The following is a 25,331-nucleotide window of genomic DNA, read 5'->3' as shown; positions in this document are numbered from 1 at the left end:
ATCTGAAATGCTCTGGATTGAGAGTTTTGCAGCAAGCGCAACTGGACCTGGGACAGTCCAGCTTGGTTGGGGTAAGGGTGTCTGCCATTACTCAGGCAGTCCACCACTACTGAGGCAATCTGCCATTACCGAGAGAGTCCGCCAGTACTGAGGCAGTTTTAACTGTACCTATGTAAACAAAATTGCAATGAAGTCTACACAGCATCTGGTCAGAGCCCATGGCAGCTCAGCAACACCTCTGCTGGCAGACTGTGACTAGGCTACCTCCTTGCTGGGCAGGGCATCTCTGAAAAAAGGCAGTAGCATGTCAGGAACTTATAAATAAAGCCCCACCTTCCCAGGACAGGGCACCTGAGAAAAGAGGTAGTTATGAGTTCCACTGCAGCAGACTTAAACGTACCTACCCAGCAGCTCTGAATAGAACAATGAAGCTCCCACCACAGCACTTGAGTTCTGATAAGGGACAGACTGTCTCCTCAAGCAGTTTCCCGACTCTCTTAAATCCAAAAATACACCTTATAAAGGAGAGCTCAGGCTGACATCTGGAGGGTATCCTTCTGGGAAGAAGTTAACAGAAGAAGAAACTGGCAGCAACCCTCACTGGTCTGCAGCCCCCATGGGTGAACCCAAGGCAAGCAGGGTCTGGAGTGGACCTCCAGCAGTCCTGCAGCAGAGGGGCCTGTTAGAAGGAAAACTGAAAAGCAGAAAGAAATAGCTTCAACATCAACAAAAAGGATGTCTACTCAGAGACCCCACCTGAAAGTCAACAACTACAAAGACCACAGGTAGATAAAATCATGAAGATGGGAAGAAACCAGTGCAAAAAGGATGAAAACACCCAAAACCAGAATTCCTCTCCTCCTCCAAAGGATCACAACTCCTCACCAGCAAGGGTACAAAACTGGTTGGAGAATGAGTTTGATGAATTGAAAGAAACATGTAATAACAAACTTCTCTGAGCTAAAAGAACATGCTCTAACCGAATGCAAAGAAACTAAGAACGTTGATTAAAAGATTAGAAAAGATGCTAACTAGAATAAACAACTTAGAGAAGAACATAAACAACTTGATGGGGCTGAAAAACACAGCATGAGAACATCACGAAGCATACACAAGTTTCAATAGTCAAATCAACCAAGCAGAAGAAAGGATATCAGAGATTGAAGATCAACTCAATAAAATAAAATGAGAAGGCAAGATTAGAGAAAAAAGACTGAAAAGAATTAACAAAGAAATGTGGGATTATGTGAAAAGACCTAATTTACATTTGATGGGTGTACCTGAATGTGACAGAGGGAATGAATCCAAGCTGGAAAACACTCTTAGGATATTATCCAGGAGAACTTCCCCAACCTAGCAATGAAGGCCAACATTCAAGTCCAGGAAATACAGAGAACATCACAAAGACAGTTCTCAAGAAGAGCAACCCCAAGGCACATAATCATCAGATTCATCAGGGTTGAAATGAAGGAAAAAATGCTAAGGGCAGCCAGAGAGAAAGGCTGGGTTACTCACAAAGGGAAGCCCATCTGACTCACAGTGGATCTCTCGGCAGAAACCCTACAAGCTGGAAGAGAGTGGGGGCCAATATTCAACATCCCTAAAGAAAAGAACTATTAACCTAGAATTTATTTATTTATTTTTTTTGGTGAAAAAGAAAATTAGCTCTATTTGAGAAGTCAGCAATGAGCTTGAGATCAACCTAGAATTTCATATCCAGCCAAACTCAGCTTCATAAGTGAAGGAGAAAGAAAATCCTTTATGGGCAAGCAATTACTCAGAGATTTCATCACCACCAGGCATGCCTTACAAGAGCTCCTGAAAGAAACACTAAACAAGGACAGAAACAGCCAGTACTAGCCACTCCAAAAACATTTGATCCAGTAATCCCATTACTGGGTATATACGCAAAGGATTACGAATCATTCTATTATAAAGACACATGCATAGGTATGTTCACTGCAATACTGTTTACAATAGCAGAGACTTGGAACCAACCCAAATGCCCATCAATGTTAGACTGGATAAATAAAGTGTGGCACATATACATCATGGAATACTATGCAGCCATGAAAAAGGAGGAGTTCATCTCCTTTGCAGGGACATGGATGAAACTGGAAAACATCATTCTCAGCAAACTGACACAAGAACAGAAAACCAAACACTGCATGTTCTCACTCATATGTGGGTGTTGAACAATGAGAACACATGGACATAGGGAGGGGAACATCACACACTGGGGCCTGGGGGGTGGGGGACTAGGGGAGGAATAGCAGGGAGGATTGGGGAGGGATAGCATAAGGAGAGCTACCTAATGTAGATGACTGAATGTGATTTGCAGCAAATCACCACCATGGCACATGTATACCTATGGAACAAACCTGCATAATCTGTAACTGTACTCCAGAATGTACCCCAGAACTTAAAGTTATAATACAAAAAAAAAAAAAGTCTATTACTGCAGCCTAGTCATGAGCTCTTGGATAAGGGTGGTTATGGTAGAGATAGATGGGATGGATTCAGGACGTATTTTGTAAGAGGAACTGATAAAGTAGGCATAGATCTTAACTGAATGAACTAAATCAAAGGCAAGTCTGAAGATTTTTGGCCTGAGCAATTGGGCAGCTGTGATGGTATTTACTGAAATGGAGAATCCAAGGAAGGAACAATTTAAGGAGCCGCAGAGAAAGGATCCAGGAATTCTGTCTTGCCTTTTAGCCAGCCAGTTGGCTTGGTAAAGAAGGCATTTAGATGTACAAGTACGGAGCTGAGGTCAGGAGTGGCGATACATAAATCTGGAGACTCATCAGTATATAGATGGTACTTATAGACATAAACTAGGTAATTTGGGGCCATGCCACAAAGGATCTATGTGTCATACAAAAGCGTTTACTCAACCTGGAATATTTATATGCTCAAAAAAATTTGATGTTTAAAAATTTTTGAGACTGTATTAGATAGATATATTACTTTCTTACAATTTAGTAAATGAAAAAAATAAAATTAAACTTTGTCTAGTGGTTCTTATGAATGGATATTGAACTGTCTTAGCATTTGCATTTAGTAATAGAAAACACAGCACGTGGAGTGGAGAGAACAGAGTTTTTGTGCTTGCTCTGCTGCGTCTAAGTTGTGAGAGCTTAAGTAAGTTGTTAATCCCTTTTTCTTACAGATTTCTCAAGGGTGTTGGACTAAATGCCTTTTAAGATTATATGATTACAACGGAAAGGGCATTATAAAAAACATTCTTGGGGCTGGGCGAGGTGGCTCATGCCTGCAATCCCAGCACTTTGGGAGGCCGAGGCGGGTGAATCATGAGGTCAGGAGTTCAAAACCAGCCTGGCCAAGATGGTGAAATCCTGTCTGTACTAAAGAGACAAACAAACAAACAACAACAAAAATTAGCCAGGCATGGTGGCAGGTGAATTGCTTGAACTTGGGCAGGAGACGTTGCCGTGAGCTCCACGCCACTGCACTCCGGCCTGGGCGACAAAGTGAGACTGTCAAAACAAACAAACAAACAAACAAACAAACAAACAAACAAACAAAAAACAATTCTTGGTAGCAACATTAGCATTTCTGTTACAAGGAACTGACTTTGTTAAAAAAAAAAAGTAACAACAAATCACATGGGGTTAGGAGGAGAAAGGGAAATAGAAGAGCTAAATGTTCTGCACTTGTAATCAGCAGGATTTAGGAATTTAGAGGAGAGAGAGGAGAAAGAGAGGGAAGTTAGCAAAATGCTGAAGGGGCAGAAGCTTCACTGGGGTTGGTGTGACCAGCAATACCCTGGCAGGGAGGCGAGTCAAAGCAGTTTTGGAACCAGGTTATACTATGTTCATCTGTTGTTTGAATTGCTACAACGTAAATTTCTTTGATCTTCTCCAGCCACCTGTATGAAGTCTGCAAGTGGAGTATTGGTGTGAACAGGGGCTTTACCTATTGCTTGTTTTCTGAATTTTGTTTGTTTGGGAGAAGATGAAGGAAAGCCATTTCCATATCTGGAATGATTTGGTACAGAACAGAAGCAGCTTATAGAGGACCATGCTAGGATTCATGTTTACATCCAATTCAGTAGAAATAGGGGCTTGCTGTCAGGGGTAACCATAAGAATATGAGGCTCCTCTGGGAAGCCTCAGCCATCGATTGGCAGAATGCCAGACTGTCTGCAAGTCTTGGTACTGGCATTTAATCCAAGGGATTTAAAAGATCAGGGTGACCCTCAGCTCTCATTGGCCCTTATTGGCTCTCTAAGAACAAAACTTGTAGATCCTGAAAAATTCTGAGTATTCCACCAGTTCTTCATATAATACTTACGTTGCTATGACAGATTTCCTTGCATTATTTGAGGCAATTCCATCTATGTATTTTTCTACTTCTGGCTGGTATTTATATAAAGGGATTCTTAAAACCATTTTTACTTAGTCATTTATATTTTAATCTAGCTTTTAATAGGAAATTGTGGAGAAACAGAACATGAGTTTAAAACATGCTTGTATTCACAAGTGAGTCACACGCTAAAACAAGATATTTCTCTCTCTCTCTCTCTCTCTCTCTCTCTCTCTCTCTCTCTCGACAAGGAGGGTCTCACTCTGTCACCCAGGCTGGAGTGCAGTGGTGCGATCATGGCTCACTGTAGCCTCCACTTTCTGGACTCAAGCGATCCTTTTCCTTTAATCTCCTGAACAGCTGGGACTACAGGTGTGTAGAATCACACCTGGCTAGTTTATTATTATTATTGGCAGTTTTTTCTAAGTGATGGGTTTCCCCATGCTGCCCAGGCCAGCCTCCAGCTCCTGGGCAAGTAATCCTCCTGCCTTAGCCTCCCAAGATGCTGGGATTATAGGCATGAGCAACCACGCCCAGTAAAACAGGCTATTTTCTAATGCAGAAGAAGGAAGAATTGTATTTATGTTTTTCTTATGCAAGAACTTTTTTGTTTGTTTATCTCTACAGAATGACAAGGAACTATTCAGCATGAAGAGGAAAAAGGGAAAAAGGACAAAAACTTGATTTTATTGGAAGAAGTGTTGGGGGGTAACCTAAGTTTCAAAATTTCCTCTTAGTAATTAGATTTATTGTCCAATTTTTCCCTAATTATTCTAAAATAAAAATTTGAAAACTCATGGTTAACATTTTAAATTATTTTATTTTTTGAATGTTCAAACAAAATTTATATATAAAAAATGTAGTATAAAAAAATTTATATATAAAAAAATGTGGGCCAGGCACGGTGGCTCATGCCTATAATCCAAGCACTTTGGGAGTCTAAGTGGGGCAGACCACTTGAGGTCAGGAGTTGGAGACCAGCCTGGCTAACATGATGAAACCTTGTTTCTACCTAAAATACAAAAAATTAGCCAGGCGTAGTGATGCGCACCTATAATCCCAGCTACTTGGGACGGTGAGGCAGGAGAATTGCTTGAAACTGGGAGGTGGAGGTTGCACTGAGCCAATATCATGCCACTGCATTCCAGCCTGGGCAACAAGAGTGAAACTCCAGCTCAAAAAAAAAAAAAAAAAAAAAAGTAGTGTGATAAATTCATGCTGAGACATTCAGCAGTCAATACAGCTGAAGGATGCAGAGCAGCTCCACACGGGTACACTGGCAAGATCATGAAGAGCAATGCACCACCCAGATCTAAGTATCTGCAGGCCATTTCATACATGCTTCTTTAGAGACGCCACTCTGAAAACATCTTGTCAGCAAAGGAAGAGTACGAGTGCATACATAACCATAAATGCACACTGATCATGACTTCATTTAAAAATCAGCAAACAATATGGTGGCAACACTGATATGTAAATTTCTAAAATGTTGATCCTTAGGTTTAGTTGGCAAAGACCACATTTAGAAATAAGGATGAGTTTAGTGTTCAGGTAGAAATAAGATACACTAAACTGTCCAAAAATAATAGTTTCCTATTGTTTGATTAAGGTGCAATAAGCTTAATAGTGTTTCAGGAAGACAAGAAAAAAATTATTTAAGGCTAGCTTGGTTCTCACTGAATGACAACAGTGGACTAAATACTGAGTTATTTTCTGTGAATCTAGTAGTCAGTGCCTTGGTTGCCAAATTGGTAATGGCTAGGGCAGTCACTGTGGTACCCACCATGCTAGTTGTCTGGGTATTCTGTGTGATAATCACTGTTACAGATTTTCAAACCGTTTGTTTCTGTTCCTTGGTTTCTGCTGTGAATGATAGGTTCTGTCAGAGCAGCATAGTATTTGCGACCAGATACTTGCCCCCTAAGCCCATGCACACCCATTCCTTTCTGGGAAGCCACTCTGTTGGTACCCATCTGTAGAGCAATTGCAGAGTGATCTACTGGCTGTAACAGTCGCTTCTGATAGCAGATGTCCCTTCTGCTGCCTGGTGCTAACATGCCCGCCTGGCTCTCTGCTTTGTTAGTGCCCATCTGCAGACAAATCACGATCTGGTCAAAGGGTTTGTCAGTTTGCATTTTGGGACCCTAAAGATGCCTGTAGTCCTATAAGCTGACATACGTGCCTGGCTGGCACTGTGTTCGTTCCCATCTGCAATCCAATGACCGTTTATCCAGCTTTTAATTTTCCTTCATCCTAACGTCTTGTTTTTCTGCATATTTAACCCTGGTGTCCATGGTTGTGTCCTTCTGTGCTTGCCAGACCTATGAAGGCCACCAGAGTAGTCTGAACCTGGGTCATGTTTCCATTCTAACAAGATCACTTACTTTAACTATGTCATGTGGCTTCATACCATAAGCCTGAATAGCTTTAGCAAAGTTGCCAATATTCTCAGCCGAGGCCAGTTTAATAAGGTCTGATTGGCCTTCTTCACCGGGCCTGCCTGCGGCTTGTTGATGAGTTGACAGAGGAGGGTGCCATCCTTTACGCCCAGCTGGAGGTGGGTGCCAGTGCTCCTGCCTGTCACCTCTGCCATCCAGTTGTGAAGATTTTCTGTTTGATGATCCTATTTGGAAGCAATCTTGCTCTTGACTTTGGCCAAGAGCTGGTAGGGAGGAGCCTTGTTGAAGTGGGCCGTGGTAGTTTGGGTGGTGGGAAGAGGCTGCGCTCAGGAGTCCAGGGTCTCTCGCGCTTGGCTTCCCAGCTCCTGGCCCGGGATGTTTTGAGTTGACTCTCCTGGGAGCCTGGGTCCCACCGGGTTTGCAGATGCTCCCAGCCTGCTCCAGATACCGCTGGCTGCATTGGTCTCTACCTGTATGGTGGCTCCCTACAAATTCAACTTTTTATTTTGGCTAAAAACACTTTTCTTTTCTTGTGAGAGATGTAAAAATAAAAATATGCCTCCTAGTTACTTCTAGTTTATCTGTTAGTCTGTGGAACAAGGGCAGTTGAGAACAGAGCAAAAACTGGTCAGAGGCTGCAAGCTGAGCTGCTTACGTGGGGGAGTCTGGTCTGTAAGAATTCCAGCTCAGGGGCTGGAAGGGCTAGGGGTGAGGTCTTTGGAATGGTGGAGAAGAGGACAGGTGCCAGAAGACGGAAGGGCAAATGTAGTCTTAGTTTTCCTTAAAAGTGGGAAAAGATAGTTTGCTTACGGATACGAGTGAGTTCATCACGTTTCTCTTTCAGCTCCTTTTAAAAAATGGTATTCTACGTATTGTTCCGCCATTGCTTTTCTTTTTTTTCTTCTTTTTTATTTTTATTTTTCAAGAGACCAGGTGAGAGCACGAACACAATCCCCATTGCTTTTGAACCAGTCTAATGTGGTTGTGAGTGCAGGGTCTGGGCAGGAGGCCTGTGTTGGACTTTCAGGCCCAGTATGTATTGTCTGTGACACATTTGCACTTGTTTCCCTATCTGTAAAATGGGTATAATAGTGTCCCCCACATTGGGCTGTTGTGGGGAATTAGGGAATTAGGAAGAACAGAACATATCTGGCAGTGACTGGCACATTGTAAGCGCTATACAATTATCCGTGGAGAAATCCAGAGGCTTTTTATTGGATATTTAGGTGTTCCCCTGTGTTTTTTTTTCTTTCTTTTTATTTTTCATTTTTTGATAAGCATAATGTCATGATGAACATTTGTTTACAAAAAAGTCTTTGAAAACATTTCTGGTAATTTTCTTAAGATAAATTCTTGGCTATGAAAACATTTGGTAAAAAAATATGTACAATTTTCAGACTTTTGAATTTTATTTCCAAACTGACTAACAGAAAAGCTTTTCCCACCCTTCCTAGCAGTGAAACAGTCGGCATTTCCATTGGAAGAAAAGTTCTGTGTGTGTGTGTGTGTGTGTGTGTCCCAATTTGCTGAGATGCGAGGATGTGGAAATAGTATTTCACTGTTGTTTTAATTTGCATTTATTTGATTAAGGCTCTTGACTTGATTAATGGTTTGAGCCATTCTTGTGTAATTCTAGTCCAGCAAGCTAGCCACTCCCATTATTGCAGGCGGCTCTCTCATTTCTCTCACTGGTGAGTATAGATCACCGGTCCTTTCAACCATTTATCATAGGAAATAGTTTTCAGAATAGGTTGCTTTACTCTGAATGTGTTCCAGTTTGTCATTGTCCTTCTTAAAATATGGCTCCAGAATGGAATATGTGTGGTCAGACCAGCTGTTATGTGTGCCAAGGAATAGGATGGTTCAATTATAATGTGTTTTTCTTTGGAGAATCCATTAGGTGCAGTTCCCTTTGAGTTTCTATTGAATCTTGCAGTGATTTGGAGTGGATTTAGGCCAGAGTAGTTTTGACTAAAGGACTATTTTTTAAAATTGTGTTTGAAATGGCTGTGTTTCCTTCAACTAATGCTGTTCTAAGACCACACGGTAAAACTAGAGCCATTTGGGCTCTGGATTCTCTACTTCCTTTAGTGTGGTACTGGGTTATATTACCTAATTTAGCAGCCATATTATGCTTTGCTTCCTAAAATGTTGATGGTTAATGGAATAGATTCTTTCTACGTAAAATGACTGAGACATGCATAAGAAGAATGGGGGTGGCTGGCTCTGATTCTGAGAGGTTAGCTCAGCTAATGAACAACCTTGGAAAGAGAGAATGGGAAACTTCTTAGTGTTTTGTTGATTGCTCTTCTAGTGCATCAAAGAGATATTAACACCACTGTTGTTTTAAAACCTTTAAAAATGCATACACCCCATGGTAATTGATGTGCTATACTCATTCATTTTATTTACTTGCAAAACTCAAGGATAAAGATGGTAGACTTGTGAAATATTTTGAGAGACAATAAATACTGCACAGTTATGTATGAAGCTGACTCATGCATTCTATATGTTTTATTCCATTCATTCTGAGGTATGGAAGCTATTATAACCTTTGATGAGGCTAAATTCGAGTGTTACTGCTGGAGTTGGGTAATGGGACTTAGAGGCGCCTGGTGGGAAGGTAGGAATTGTGAGCAGAGATGAGGCATCTAATTTGATGCTGAGGACTAAGATTGTAAGAGCTGTCTATCTCTGGAACAGAGATGGAGCACAAATGGAAGAGGCAGCTCTTGCTGAGTCCAGTGGGGTCTGATATGGAGGGGTGAGATGACGTAAAGGCGTCAGCAAACAAATTCACTTGGATGGGATTTCCCATTGGTGGTCAACCAGGGTCTATCTCTATGGTTGAAGCTGTTGATTCGCCTGGTGGTTTTGTGATGTTATGAGATGATACCTAGCAGGTATGAATCTGAAGTGAGCTAAATCAACATATCTCTAGGATGGGGGACAAAAGAGGAATGGGCATAGTAATGGAGAAATGTGATCTTAATCAACTAGAGGATCAAACTCACTAAGTGAAGTGCGGTTGGATTACTCTTACCTACTATACTCAGGGTAATTCTTTAATAATGTGATATAATTTGAAAGTACTTATCAGTTTTACAGGTAAAAAATCTTAATCCAAATGGGGATTCACAACTGTGTATAAAAATAAACTGATGCATAAACTAAACAGAATCATACTTTAAACTTTAGGAGAAGACACGGTTTTACCTTTCATTAAATATTCCACCAACCATGTTCTCTGGGTAAAATCTCCTGACATTGATGAACTTTTGCATTCCAAGTACGTTTCCTCCCATGTTTCACTGCATATATTTCTGATACACACAGATGCTTTAAACTTTTTGTTATATCTTACTCACAGAACACAGATGTTGTATTCAGCAATTGCAAATGCCATTTTGTTGGTGGAATTCTGACTTTGACACATCAGCTTTCCCTAATTGCCCGTGGAGTTCAAGAAAGTAGAATGGTTTCTACATCTTCATAGTAGCTTACCTGGATTTTGCAAACTCATAGATTCAAAATGTGCTATCATATGAAATAACTAAGTAAGGGATAGCAGAGGAAACATAAAATGAGTCTAATGTAATTGCCACAGCCCTTGAGACCCCTACTCTGTAGGGAGAAGTTTCTGGAACACACTGTACCTTTCTATGGCCTGTCTGCATGGAGATGCTTGCTCTGGTGTCAGGTTTGCCAGAACATTCTTTTAAGAGGAGCTAGCTTCCCTGCTGAACAGGGGTGTTAATTTTTCATGGACTTCTACTGTGATGAGGAGCATAAAAAGAATGAGAAAGCTTTAGAAAAATAGCATTGAAACAAAATAAAAGAAGTTCTTCTCTGGTTCTACACAGAAAATGGAGACTGTTGTTGAAATTTTGCTTGTTATCAGAGACAGAAGTTAAATACAGAACAATTTAATGCAATTAACTCTTCAGTGTGAATTTCCTGGGAAAGGAAGAAAGATTTTGCCAAGTGTAACCCATTTATAATCATATTAGATTCCACTTGGAGGCTACAAATAATCACATTTTCATTCTGACCGGCAATTCTCCTTGGTAAAGAATAGCTTAACCCAGGGTAGGTGCCTGCAATGACCCGAGGTAAGTCACTGGCCATATGAACCTCTGATTCTTCACCTGTTAAACAAGGGAATCTTAAAAGCTTTCTCCTATTATAGAGTTATCCAAATCTACATGAAAAAGTTTTATCATTTAGAACAGTATTTTTCACATTAAATCTGGATTTGCTGCTGTTTTCATAGAAACTATACTAATATTCACTTTTTTCTTTCTGCTTCTTGATATTTAATCTTACACACACAAAAAACAGATTTTTTCCTGTTTCTTAATAGTTACATACCTATAGTCAACATGTTACCCCAAATAACTCTTCAGTCTGTCAAGAACTATTTAAAGTCAGTTAGCTAGAACTTGATCTGCAAATATATAAAAGTCAAAGCCACATTGGTTCTTTTTGCTATCTGGTTTGCCTTTCATTTTTTGGAGCACGGGAACATTAATTGAAGTGATTATGCCCCTAAGTTTGTGATAAGTGATCCTCACTGGTTATGGCACTGAGGGCTGTGGTAGGGAGCTTCTAAGATGGTCCCCAGTAGTCCCCACCTCCTGGTACTCATTTCCCTGGGTAATACTCTCCCTTTGAGTGTGGGCTGGACCTAGTGACTCACTTCTAATAAACTGAATACAGCAAATATGAGACCCTGAGTTCCATCTTGTACACACTCTCCTGCTCTGTCACTTGCTCTGAGGAATCAAGCGGCTATGCTGTGGGCTGCCCTATACAGAGGCTCATATGGCAAAGAACCAACAACCATGAAGAACTCAGGCCTTGAGTCCAACAGCCCACAAGGAACTAAATCCTGCTGCTATTAACCATGTGAGTGTGCTTGACAATGGATCCTCAGATTGTCATGTGAACTTTCAGATGAGACTGTAGCCCAGCCCTTGACTGGAGTCATCTGAGAGACCGTGAATCAGAAGCATCCAGCTAAGCCATGCCTGGATTCCCAACCCATACAAACTCCAGCTAAGCCATGCCTGTATTCCCAATCCATACAAACTTTGAGATAATAAATGTTTATTGTTGCAAAGCTACTACAGGCCAGGTGTGATGGCACATGCCTATAATTTGGCACTTTAGGAGGTCAAGGTGGCAGGATCACTTGAAGCCAGGAGTTCGAGATCAGCCTAGGCAACAAATAGAGACCCCAATTCTATAAAAAAAAAATGCTACTACATTTTAGGATAATACATTATGTAGCAACAACCAATATAAGTACTCAAATTTTTAATTAATTATTTTTCTTTTTCATGCCTCAATCCTGCTAACATTCTTGTATCCCACTTAAGATACACACTGTAATGTTTTTAATACTTTTCCTTAAATATATATGAATCATTGGAAAATTAGTAACGTTGTCTTGTGTTTACATTCTTTATTTACATAAATGGCACTATGTTATCAACCTTATTCTATATTTTAACTTTTATGACTTTACTCCGTGTTTTTGAGACTTTTGATTATTACCTAACATTTCATCATAGGCATTTTACTCATCCATGTTCCAAGTGTGGACACTTATGAAACCTCCAGGAACTTGATACCAGAAAACAATACTGTAATGAGGACAATCGCATCTGTCCTCTTATGGATGTGCCTGTTCATATCCAGAAGTAGAGATTAACAGGACAATGAGTTGAGATTACGGATAATTAAGAAGCTTTTAGCATTTCTACTGAAATTGGCTTAAACAGTAAGAACCTAAATTGTCTCATGCAACAAGCATTCTGGAGGAAGCATTAGCAGCTCAGTGGTATAACCAAAGACCTGGGACAGTTTCATGTTTCTGTTCTATCATCCTCCATAAGTCAGTGTTATTTTCCCCACTGGTCACAAGATGATTGTAGCAGCTCTGAACATCACATACAGGCATGATCACATCCAGTGTAGAAGAAGAGGGTTAAGGCTTCCCACATATCTTTTATCATGATAGAGGAAAACTTCTGCCAGAAGTCCTTTAGTGGATGCTTTCTTTGGTCCCATTGACTAGCATTTTATATATATTATAACAGAGACTGCGGAAGCAAGTGTCTGGAATTAAAGGACTCTGTAGTGGGAGGCACCCTCTGCCAACAAGGAAAAATCAGAGAAGGCTGTGTAGAAGTTTCTATTACATAATGTATATTCTATTTGTATTCATTGAGTGCTGAATGGATGCTGTATTAGCGTATCAGTCAGTCCTTGTCAAAAGAATGCTGTGAAATAAACTTCCTCAGAACTAAATGACTTAAAACCCAGAAATTTATTATCAGTGATACATCCATGGGTAAGCTGGGTGTTTAGGTAGGCTGGGCTCTGGGTCAGGTTTAGATTGGTTCAGGTCTGTTCCCTGTGTCTCTCCTCCTCCTTGGACTGGTGAACTGTGCTAGGGCATATTCTTCTCATGGCCATGGAGGAAGCACGAGGGAGATAGCCTAACCAAGCAACCACATTTTGAGCCTCTGCTCAAGTCATTTCTGTTAACATAGTAGTATTGACCAAAACAAGTCCCATAGCCAGGCGTTAAGTCCAGGAGCAGAGAAGTGCACAGGGGTGTCTACTGTGAGTCTACATTGAGTCACATGGCCAAACCCAGTCAGGAGAGGAAATATACTCCTCTGATGGAAGTAGCAGAGAAGTAGTGAATCTATTTGAACAATAATCTCATATGTCATAAGCAGTATTTTTCACACCAGCAGTGCAAGAAGTTTTTGTATGCTAACATCATCACCAACATTTGGTATTTACCAATGTTCACAATTTTTGTCAACCAAATGGACATAAGGTTGTTTTAATTATCTGCAATTATTGTTGGATGAAGTTGAGTATTTCTTCATGTATTTATTAACTATTTGGGTTTCTTCCTTCTGTGAATTACCTATTATACATTGGACATTTAAATACTGAGCTTTCTATTTTTTGTTGTTAATTTGTAGGAATTTGTTGTATAATGTTGATATTAACCTCCAGTTTTAGATATTTTATTCTCCTCTTCCATTCTGTCACCTATACGTTAACCTTGTTTCTGATATTCTACATCAAATAAAAGTCTTCGATTTTGTTGTAGTCAATTTTTTTTTCACCTTGTGTTTTTGGAGTGTTATTTTAAAACTCTTTCCATACATTCTAATGTCATGATATTAAAAAATATTTTTATACTTATTTCATAGTTTTAATTTTCTATGTGGGTTTTCAATCAATTTAGAGTTGAATTTTTATATGCCATGAGGTAGAGAATTGTCTTTATGTTAAGTTTTCCTAACATCAGCTACTAAAAAGTTTCATCCTTTCCTTACTCATTTATAATGCCATCTCTGCTACAGAACAAATTCCCAAATTTCCTTGGGTTTGTTTCCAGGCTTCCTGTTCTGTTCCATTGATCTCTGTCTTGGGCAATGCCAAGACTGTTTTTTTTTTTCTTTTTAATTACTTAATCTTTGTTGTTTCTTAGTGTCTAGATAAGCAAGTTTCCTTGCTTTGTTCTTCAGATAGCTTTCTAAACGAATTTGTCGAGTTCATACAAAATTCTGCCAGAATTTTGATTGGAATTGCATTTAATTTATAGATCGATTTGAGGAGAACTATTTTGTTGAAAGTACATAAAGAGTGGTAAGCTTTTGAAGTCAACATACTGGGATAAACTTCTTTGGGATGATTTAGATACTCTTTCTTATCTGTTTACAATAAGCCCGGGGTCTTATAATGTATTTGATTGCTGTTATTACAACAGGAGAAAATGCATGTCAGGAAGCATATGTGGAAATTTGGTGAGTTGTAGGTAGCAATCAGTCTTTTACCATAACCCCCACTCTCTTTTCCTTAATGTTCCTGATCACAAATTCTAGTGCTTGTCCTATTCAGTGAATCATTTAGTTCTTCAAGGGGTAATACCACTTTTAGCTTTGTATTGAACATTCCATGGAGCTATCTACATGTCCTCAAATTTTCCCAGTGTTGCATTTGTTCTGGCTATGTTGCCTAATTATCACACAACGTTAATGAGACCAAGCTCATTAGAATGGTCTGTTTTAGAGCCTTTTAGCTTCTTTCTCACCCTGGCTAGCTGTCTTGCAAAGGTATGCTTTTGAGGACAAAGGAAGCCTAGAGAGGGTGCACGTGAAAAAGTGCAAACCCTTCACTGCTCCCGGAAAACACTCAGTCATGTGCTTGCTAATAGACTAATTTTCATATATAAAGGACAGGACCCGATCATTATTTGTAGCTCATTTAGGGTAGTTAATGAGGAGTAGCCTAATTAAGGGGCTGGAAAAAGTATAGCACAAAGGTGGTCTTGAGTTGCCTTACTCATCTTTGTCCTGAAAGTCTGCTCATCTTTTTTTTAACCTACCAAAAGAGAGTATGAAGGGATGACCCATTTGAATATTTAGCAACATGTTAAATCCAGTTCAGATTCCATATTGTAGGTTTAAAAAAACCCACTGTTTAAAGAGTGCATTTCTAACATATAATTCACTGAGAGGATAAACATGCCTTTCAATGTTCTATTTAAGATAAAAGCTGTATTAAATGAGCCCAGAATTGTTAAACTTAGCTCTGTAAATTTCAGCAATTTTATATTTTTCCTTTGCTTTGTCTGCATATCCGTTTTTTCTTTCCAACCTTGGTTGGGTTCTTTTTAAAGTCACTGCCTTCTAAATCATGTAATTTTGAGTAACAAGACAGCTAGGTGACATATTGCAATATTGAAATCGTTGAGTCAGGTCTTCATAATTTCACAACTGTTAAAATTTCCACATTGGAAAATATGACTAATTCCCTGTAATTCTCAAAAGTCTTCTCCAGAGAAAAATCACATTTTGTGCTACTTAAACGCCACAGAAACAGCTCTTTCATGGGTCCACGGTTGGCTTGGTGTGGGGCTAACCTCACGGTAGGTTGATGCTCGTAAGTAATTGTGGACCGTGTTGAAAGCTCTCCTCATAGGTGTGCCTGAGAACCGGGCAGAAACCACCGTGCAGACCCAAGGTGGACTTTTTTTTTTTTTTTTTTTTTTTTAAGAAAGAAATGCTTTGTGTACAGTTCAGACTGGCAGGTTCGTGCTTTTTGAATTCCCCCTAGAAGTTGTCCGAGTTTCCTCTTGCATTCTCCAAACTGCTGAGAGATGGTAGAGACCTCAGGGGTTGTTGGGTACATACGTGGTCACTACATTTCTTTTGGCAAAACAACTGGAATCACAGGCCCAGCTGAAATTACTGTTACACTTGCTTGTACATATTTACAGATGCTGGTATTTCTGAGACCTTAAGATGTGCTCTTCCTCAATTGATTAATACAGTCCTCACAACCACCCAACGAAGCAGGCGTTAGTACCATCCCTGTTTTACCAATGATGGGTGCTGGACAATGAACCTTATTTTGTATATGGGAAAATCGAGTCTCTCAATTTCACTCTTGGCTCTTCATAGCAGATGATCTGTGTGTTGTCCAATCCTCTGCTTCTTTCCTTTATGCCATTCTTGTGTGTCTGTTGGCCTGGGGGTACTTTCTTCTTCCACATTCTCAGGGTGCTCGAGCCTCCCTGGCATGTACAATCTGAGAGCTGGAAGTGCCAGGGGAATCTGTATCCCCTTGGGGTGACCTTACCCAGTGGCTGATGGTTGCAGGAGTCTGGAAGCCTCAGCTCCCTTGCGTGGCAGAACAGGACTTACACTCCTGAGTTCCCTGCGGCCTAACCCTCTGCAAGACTTTGCCTGAGTTCACCTTCTTGCCTGGCCTCTTCACTTTTCAATTCTGCTCCCTGCTCCCTCACTGGCTTCCCCTAAGTGCACATTCAAAAAGTCATTTCCACAGGAGTCCTCCTCTCAGGATCTGCTTCTGGGGAGCCCAACCCGAGATGCTCCTCTTTCCTACGGTTTCACGGGACGGGATGTTCTTGGAGCATTGCTCTTGTGAGATCTAGGTTAATACATGCAAACTTGCAGAAGGTGTGAGTCTTGGAAATCAAAAAAAGAAAGAAAACTAAATCTAAACCTTTGCATGCCTTTTTCTCCTGATGGTGCGCCTCACCTGGGGATACTTGAAGGTTTTGTTTAACTTTCCACTTACTCATTCCAGGAAATAGTCGTGTACCATATGGTTCTCAGTTGCATTGTTCAAGGAAGAGAGACTGGCTCTTTTTATCCTTAAGGCGTCATCTTTCTTTGATCCAGTCAACTTGTTCTTAATACTTCTCTATCCCCAAACCAGACCCCATCCTTCCAGTTTATCTGCTAGTTCTTTCTGAGGTGAAGAGTCCATCTACATGTTATTTATTTATTTAGAGGCAGGCAAGGTCTCACCCGGTTGCCCAGGCTGCAGTGCGTTGGTTTGATTGTGGCTTACGGCAGCCTTGACCTCCTGGGTTCAAGCCATCCTCCCACCTCAGCCTCCTGAGTCAGTTGGGACTACAGGTGTGCACCACCACACCTGGGTAATTTTTGTATTTTTTGTTTGGAATTTTGCCATGTTGCTCAGGCTGTTTTCGAACTCCTGGACTCAAGTGATCCTCCTTCCTGAGCCTCCCAAAGTTCTGGGATCACAGGTGTGAGCCACCATGCCCCGCCCTGCCTTTTAAAGTGGAATGAAACCTATTACGGCATAGAATTTATCCCTGGGACAAGAAGTGGTTAGGCCTAGAAATCAAGACAGGCAAGCTCAGCTCTCAAAAATCTGGAACGTGGAGGTAGGGTGACAGGCAGGCAGGTTTTGGGGGAAAGTGTGTATGTTTATATCTGTACATTAAAAGAACTATGTGGGTAAATAACTCTAACCTAGTGAGTTCAAGTCAGCATGGCATGGAGTGGAGAGAGAGACAGAGAGAGACAGAGAAAGACAGAGAGAGACAGAGACACACACACAGAGAGAGAGAGAGAGAGAGAGAGAGAGAGAGAGAGAGAGACAGAGACAGAGAGAGACAGAGAGACAGAGAGAGAGACACAGAGAGAGAAAGAGACAGAGAGAGACACACAGAGAGAGACACAGAGAGAGAAAGAGACAGAGAGAGACACACAGAAAGAGACAGAGACAGAGAGATGGAGACAGAGACAGAGAGGCACACGGAGACAGAAAGAGAGAGAGAGACAGAGACAGGAGAGAGAGAGACAGAGACAGAGATACAGAGAGAGAGGCAGAGAGAGAGACAGAGAGAGACAGAGACACAGAGAGAGACAGAGACAGAGAGACAGAGACAGAGAGGCACACAGAGACAGAGAGAGACAGAGAGACAGAGACAGAGACAGAGAGACAGACAGAGACAGAGAGAGACAGAGACAGAGACAGACAGAGAGAGACAGAAAGAGAGGCAGAGAGAGAGACACAGAGAGAGAGACACACAGAGAGACAGAGACAGAGACAGAAACAGAAGAGAGAGACAGACACAGAGACAGAGACAAAGAGAGAAACAGAGAGAGACAGAGACACACACACAGAGAGAGAGAGAGAGAGAGAGAGAGAGACAGGAGAGAGAGAGACAGACAGACTGACAGAAGAACAGAGTCCATTTTCAATTTTCCTCTCCCACTGCACACTGGGATGCAGTGGTGCTTGCAGCACTTTCTCAGTGGCTGCAGTTAGGGTGTGCGGAGGTTTCAATGGAGGTGTCTTCTCAGTGGCTGCAGTCAGGGTGTGCGGAGGTTTCAATGGAGGGGTCTTCTCAGTGGCTGCAGTCAGGGTGTGCGGAGGTTTCAATGGAGGGGTCTTCTCAGTAGTTCAGTGGCTGCAGTCAGGGTGTGCGGAGGTTTCAATGGAGGTGTCTTCTCTGGCTGCAGTCAGGGTGTGCACAGGTTTCAGTGGAGGGGTCTTCTCAATGGCTGCAGTCAGGGTGTGCAGAGGTTTCAATGGAGGTGTCTTCTCAATGGCTGTAGTCAGGGTGTGCAGAGGTTTCAATGGAGGGGTCTTCTCAATGGCTGCAGGGTGTGCACAGGTTTCAATGGAGGGGTCTTCTCAAGGGCTGCAGTCAGGGTGTGCACAGGTTTCAATGGAGGTGTCTTCTCAGTGGCTGCAGTCAGGGTGTGCAGAGGTTTCAGTGGTGGTGTCTACTCTGTACTCAGTTTACCAGAGATCCCAGTAGTGAGGTAAAAATGGCATGAGACCGAATACTGTGTTCCACAAGGGACCCCATGTGGCAGCCATAGTGACAACTTCCCCAAATAGCAGAGTTCTCCTTGGGACACTTCCCTGGATGCTGAGGGATCAGAGTTCAATTTCATTGTTTTTGGAGTTAGAACAAGATAATGTGTCTCATTCTCCTGTAACCTTTATGCAGTTTGCTAGTATAGTGTAGGGGCACTGCTTTTTAATATCTTTTTACTTAGAATGTGCCTAAGACTGTAACACCCTAATCTCTTGAAACGAGGCGTTCCCTGCCTTCGGTATTTGTGCTGTGGACTTTGGGATGCTTCCTGTGTTTCTGGACTCGGAGACAGGGCCCCTCTGTGAGCTCCTCTAGCCTTCCCTCAGAAGCAAGACCTTAGTAGTGACACATTTTCTGTCTACTGGCCCCGAGAAGAAGTCTGCTTCCAATGTGAGGCTCTGAAAAAGTTCGCGTCCTATTTTCTGAATTTCTCCTTCTCTATGTGCCTTCAGGGAAACATGTGTTCTCTTTTCTAGATCAGCTCTGACTCTGCGCCCGATCCAGGCAGCATGCCCACGGTTTCCTGAGTCCTTAGATAGCTCTTTATCTGACCTACCCTCTCTTACCCAGTGATGAGGTAAAAAGAGCAGAAAAATCCTGAAGCCAACAGATGGCTGTTTCAGAGACTCCCCTCTGAACCCTGCTAGTTTGGTGACTTTGAACACACCTCACTTAAATTCTTTGAAGCTGCTTTTCCTCTTTAAAAAGGGAACAATAACACCTCCTTCTTTTATTTTAAGAATTAGATGTGTTAAGTTATTGAAAACAACTTATAAAGTGTGAAATACTTATTATAGTCATATAAGGCATGTTTTATTACGTTATACACAGCTCAGATTCAGCTGCTTCACTGTATCTAGATTTTAGGATTCTGAAAGTTAAGAACCATTATTTTAAGAGTGTCTTGAAATGCTTTGGAATAAGAATTCATGTAAGGAAACATAGGATGTGGAAGAATCTTCCAGAACGCAGACTGAGGAGACTCCTGGAGACAGAAGTCTTTGAACATGACGTGTTCTCCCTGTTGATGCCTGTGCTCAAAGGAGACTCAGCCAGGGAGGCTGAGCAAGAAGCTGAGAGAAAGAAGTGTGTGCATGTGAGTGTGTGTGTGTGTGTGTGTGTGTGTGAGAAAGAGAGAGAATGTACATTTTTATGTGTGTTTGTGGTGCATATGTGCGTGTGAGTGTGTGTGTGAGAGTATGTGTGTTTGCATGTGTGAGTTTGTGATGTGTGTGTGAACATGTGTGTGTGAGAGTATGAGTGTTTGCATGTGTGAATTTGTGATGCGTATGTGCGTGTGTGTATATAGTGTGTATGTGAGACAGTATGCATATTTGTGTGTGTGTTTGTGGTGTATATGTGTGTGTGAGTGTATGTGAATGTGTGTGTGTGTGTGTGTGTGTGTGTGTGTGTGTGAGTACAGTGGGGAGAAAGAGGAACTGCACTGTGCTAAATATTTTATATAATTTATGTGATTTTCTTCTTCTATCAACCCTATGAGACGGGTATTACTATTTCTCACCTTTTTTGCATTTAAAAAAATTGTGATAAAAACATACAACAAAAAATTTACTGTCATTGTTTTGCAACAGATCTCCTGACCTTTTTCATCTTGCAAAACAGATATCTATATGCATTGAACAGCAACTTCCCATTTCCCCTCTGCCAGCCCCTGGCAATCATCTTTATACTCTGTATGAATTTAACTACTGTAGGATTCATAGAATATTTGTATTTTTGTGGCTGACTTATCACACTTAGCGTAATGTCCTCAAGGTTTAACCATGTTGTAGTATGTATTAGAATTTCCTTTATTTTTAAGGCTGAATAATATTCCATTGTGCGTTAATATTTCCTTTTTCGTAGATGAGGAAGCATAGTGAGAGCCAGTTACCTCCCTCAGACTCATTAGCAGGGAAACCAGAATTTTAACCCAGCTACGGCTCACTCCGAAACCTGAGCTTCTCCTGCCATGTTCAGCTGTCTCCCCAGAGGATTCACAGAACGCACGTGCAGCTGGAAATGCTCCTGTGTCCCAGAATTTCCCCCTGCTCCCACCACTCCATCATATTTTACCGCATGAAGGAAATGACTTGGTTGAAAGTATAAAATGTAAGCCTGGAGTGACCTCACCAGAGACTACTCGTCTCCTGAGATGTGGCCTTGTACCATTAGAGAAAAGAAAGTTTAGAGAACTGGTCTCCAACATGCCTTTTCCAAGGTACACTTGCCATCTCGTGTGAAGGTTTTCTGCAGTGTATATTTGGAGGAGGGAGAGGCTGAGGAGGGAAGCAATGTTTGGGCGAGCTGTGCATATAGGTGAGGCTGAGCAAGGAGGAAGAAGAACATTGTCCTAAGAATGTGTCTACCAACATGTAACAACATGTAGGGATGTCCATCATATATTGCTAACTGAAAACACTAGTTGTGAACTGTTGTGTGGTCTGATGCTATTTCAGAATTGCAAAGAGATAAAAATCACATACAAGGGTTGATTTATGTGGATGTGGATTGGTGTGATAGGAAGAGGTTGTTGTAGGGATCTAATGTGATGACTGTGTGTCCGGCACAAAGTTGCTCTCTAAAACATGTGGCAAATGCAGGAAGAAGGCATGGCATCAGGGACTCTGGCATGCCAGGAGAGACTGCCAAAGGGCTGCTTTCTTTCTTTTTTTTTTTTTTAATCTTCAACTTTTATTTTGAATTCAGAGGTACGTGGGCAGGATGGGCAGGTTTGTGACAGAGGTAAACGTTTGCCGTGGTGATTCGCGGCACAGATCATCCCATCACCTAGATGTGAAGCTGAGCGTCCACTAGCTGTTCTTCCTGATGCTCTCCTCCCCCACTTTTCCCCTCCCACAGGCCCCAGTGTGTGTTGTTCCCCACCATGTGTTCCATGTGTTCTCATCATTCAGCTCCCACTTATAAGTGAGAACATGTGGTGTTTGGTTTTCTGTTCTTGCATTAGTTTGCTGGGGATAATGGCTTCCAACTTCATCCATGTCCCTGCAAAGGACGTGATCTTGTTCCAAAGACTCATTTTCAAGAAGGATCCTGGACCTCTTGGGACTAAATGTAAATTTCATTAGTGCAATAAATTTGAAATCTTTATTACGGATTTTGCATAACATATCTCCTTCCAACCTCCCTAATGTCTTCCTGGGCCACTCACACTTCCCCACCCTTTTTTTTTTTTTTTTAAGACGGAGTGTTGAACTATTGCCCTGGTTGGAGTACAGTGGTGGTCTTGGCTTACTGCAGCTTCCGCCTCCCTGGTTCAAGCGATTCTCCTGCCTCAGCCTCCCAAGTAGCTGGGATTATAGGTGCCCACACAACCAACTAATTTTTTAGTATTTTTGGTAGAGATGGAGTTTCACTATGGTGGCTAGGTTGGTCTCAAACTCCTAACATTGTGATTCACTTACCGTGGCCTTCTGAAGTGTTGGGATTACAGGCATGAGCTACTGCGCCGGCCCACTTTGTCTTGTTAATGTCCAACCAGATTGATCTTCTTTTAGTTTCTTCTGTGGCAAGGTCTTTCCTACCCCAGGTCCTTGGCCTGTGCTGTGCCCTCTGCCTGGAAGCCATTTACCTCACTCTCTCTGGCTGACTCCTCCTCATCATTTAGGTTTCCCATTTGTGTCATCTTTTCACAGAAATCCTCCCTGACCACTAGTTTTAGTATTCCTCCTACATGATAACTTTCTACCTCAGCTCTTGTGATTGCTTTTCTCACAGCACTTTTAAAGTTTGCAACCATTTTATGGACTGCTGTTTCTATGTTTCCTGCCTCCTTTCCTGGATAGGAGGTAGGGCAGGAGCTGCAACCGAGATGTTCCTATTAGGTGCTTGGTGCTTGACACACATCTGTCTTCAATACAGGCTTGCTGGATGAAGGTACCCAATGCCAGGCTTGCAAGGCTGTGGCATAGCGGGAAAATAATCCCCAATCTCTGGCATAGATCCTGTTCCATAAGTATTTGTTAAATTTAATAAAGGAAATTTGAGGGCCATGCAGAGGAAGAAGCAGCGAACAAAGGAAAGAGGGTATCTTCTACTTGTGGTGAGAATTCCGCAGAGAGGTGCGTGATTCATGCTGAACTGAGGGAAGAGCCAAAGGAGTAAGGTGCCATTTGGGGACCAGGCATTGGGTAGGTGCAGAGTGGTGTGGGCAGACCCTGGAAACATGGCACGAGGCCAAGAACTGAATATCCCCCACAGAGGCCACTTTTGGAAGACAAGAGTTAGAGCTTCTTGGAAAATAAGTCATTAAAGGTCAAGTGAAAAGCCGTTGTCAATGGCCTAGTCACCATCCAGAACTCAAACAGGAAGAGACCTACATAGATTAACAGAGGTGGACACTCTGGAAAAACCAACAAGATCAATCTTGCATAATGAAAGTGCACACCATCTCAATTCGTGAAACTTCTCGGCTTTTTTTTTTTTTTTTTTTGAGATGGAGTCTCGCTCTGTCACCAGGCTGGAGTGCAGTGGTGTGATCTCGGCTTACTGCAACCTGCGGCTCCCAGGATCAAGCGGTTCTCCTGCCTCAGCCTCCAGAGTAACTTGAGACTACACGTGGGCGCCACCAAGCCCAGCTAATTTTTGTATTTTTAGTACAGATTGGGTTTCACCATGTTGGCCAGGATGGTCTTGATCTCTTGTCCTCATAATCTGCCCGCCTCAGCCTCCCAAAGTGCTGGGATTACAGGCGTGAGCCACCGTGCCCTGCCTTTCTCGGCCATTTTTGATCCAAAATTCTGCTAAAGCTACCAGTCTTATGAGAAACTTTTATGTGATTTGATAAGAGAAATGGTTATCACGGTGAAAACAAATGCCAATTTTAGAAAATGCTTTTTTTTTTTTTTTCCCAATCAGCAAGGCTCACTCTTCATTCTCATAGGCTTTGCCAAGAAAATGCCGTTCTTGTACAACTGTTGAAAATCACTGAATATTTCTTACAGAGGATGGATGGAATGCCTTATGGTAGTGATTTCTGGTAAAGGGGTTTTGAGAAAGGCTATTCTAGAAATATTTTATGAGATTGTTAAAAATCACATTCCTGGGCTCTGCTTTCTGAGGTCTGACTGAGTTAGTCTGGCTGGACTAAGGACACTATGTAATAAGAGCTCTCCAAGGAGACTCACCCACATTTAGGAACCAGTGACCTGGGGCAGGCAGAGGACTTGGCAGAGGCATTTTCTTCACACACGAGGTCTCTTGGATGCCTTCTTCCCATCGCCTCCTCCAACCAAGCCTGCTTCTCTAGGGAAAGTCTACAGAAAATCTCCCCTGGAGTCAGCAGTCTTCCTTCACCCAGTTAAGTCCCTGAAATAAAATGTAGCCCTTAAAAAAAATAAAAGTTCATTTTGCAGAAGTCCAACTGAGGGGAATTCAATTAATGTGGAAATGTGTTCATATAACTCATCACCCATCCTACTAAGCTGCCTTCAGACCTGTCATCTGAGGCAGGAAAAGCTTCTGTCAGCCAGATGGAAACTGGGTCACAAAGTGTATGAAACACGAGGCTTTTCCGCAGGGCATCTCTGAGCTCAGACGTCCAGGGAGTGAGGCATGTCTAAAATCCACCCATTGACTGTTGGGATTCAGCAGAACTCATTAATTTTTCACGAGACCACACGCTGTCTTGGGTAAGCTGTCTGCTTTCCCACCTGCTCACTGGGGTTACGTCCTGCAATTGCCAGGCCAACACTGGTTAGAAATGGGCTCTTATGACCAAAGTCTCCTCCTTGGTCCTTTTCTCTTTCCTCTTGCCAGCCAGTGGTTGGGAAGCTCATGGTCTCACTTGATTAGGACAAAGCGGAACCTCTAGTCCCAACCTCTTTCAACAACCCTGTGTACGAATTTCTTCTTGTCTGCTGAGTACTTCTCAAATTCGGACCTGTTGTTTACCAGGTGAGCAGGCAGGATCAGGGACACTCGAACCCAGGAGACGCATAGTTTAGGCTTAGACAGGGATAACCAGGGTCCCACTGGAAAGGTGCCCTGCCTAGAATCCCAGCTCTCTTGCCCCTGACACTTCAAGGCTGACACTGTATTGGATTCCCCAAACAGGAGCGCTGTCATGCAGCTGAGAGGTTTGAAGCTGCAGTCATAAACCCACATCTAAAAAGCAAAAGGCTAAACTCGTTGGGAGTTCGAGCTCTACCATCTCTTGTTTATGATCTGAGCTCATGAGATTTTTCTGTGGTTCTGGGGGAAAGAAGTTGCAAACACCTCAAGCAGCTCTTCCCCCTGAATTTCCTATTTCCGCCATGCTTCCTTCCTTGGCTCCTTTGCACGCCAGCTCCCCCTTCGCCACCCCCACGTTGAATCATTAGCTACTGGGACCACTGTCAATTCTCCTACTGCTTTGGTTAAATATGACAGTGTTTAGGGGA

General features: G+C 42.1%; 1 pseudogene; it reads right to left on the bottom strand.

Moving 5' to 3' along the window:
* Positions 1-6,050: 6,050 nt before the first annotated feature.
* On the bottom strand, positions 6,051-24,728 carry LOC101046621 (calponin-3 pseudogene; annotated as a pseudogene).
* Positions 24,729-25,331: the final 603 nt, after the last annotated feature.

The sequence above is a fragment of the Saimiri boliviensis genome, chromosome 4 (assembly GCF_048565385.1).
Source record: "Saimiri boliviensis isolate mSaiBol1 chromosome 4, mSaiBol1.pri, whole genome shotgun sequence".
NCBI lineage: Eukaryota > Metazoa > Chordata > Mammalia > Primates > Cebidae > Saimiri > Saimiri boliviensis.
This window is presented reverse-complemented; position numbering and strand designations above follow the sequence as displayed.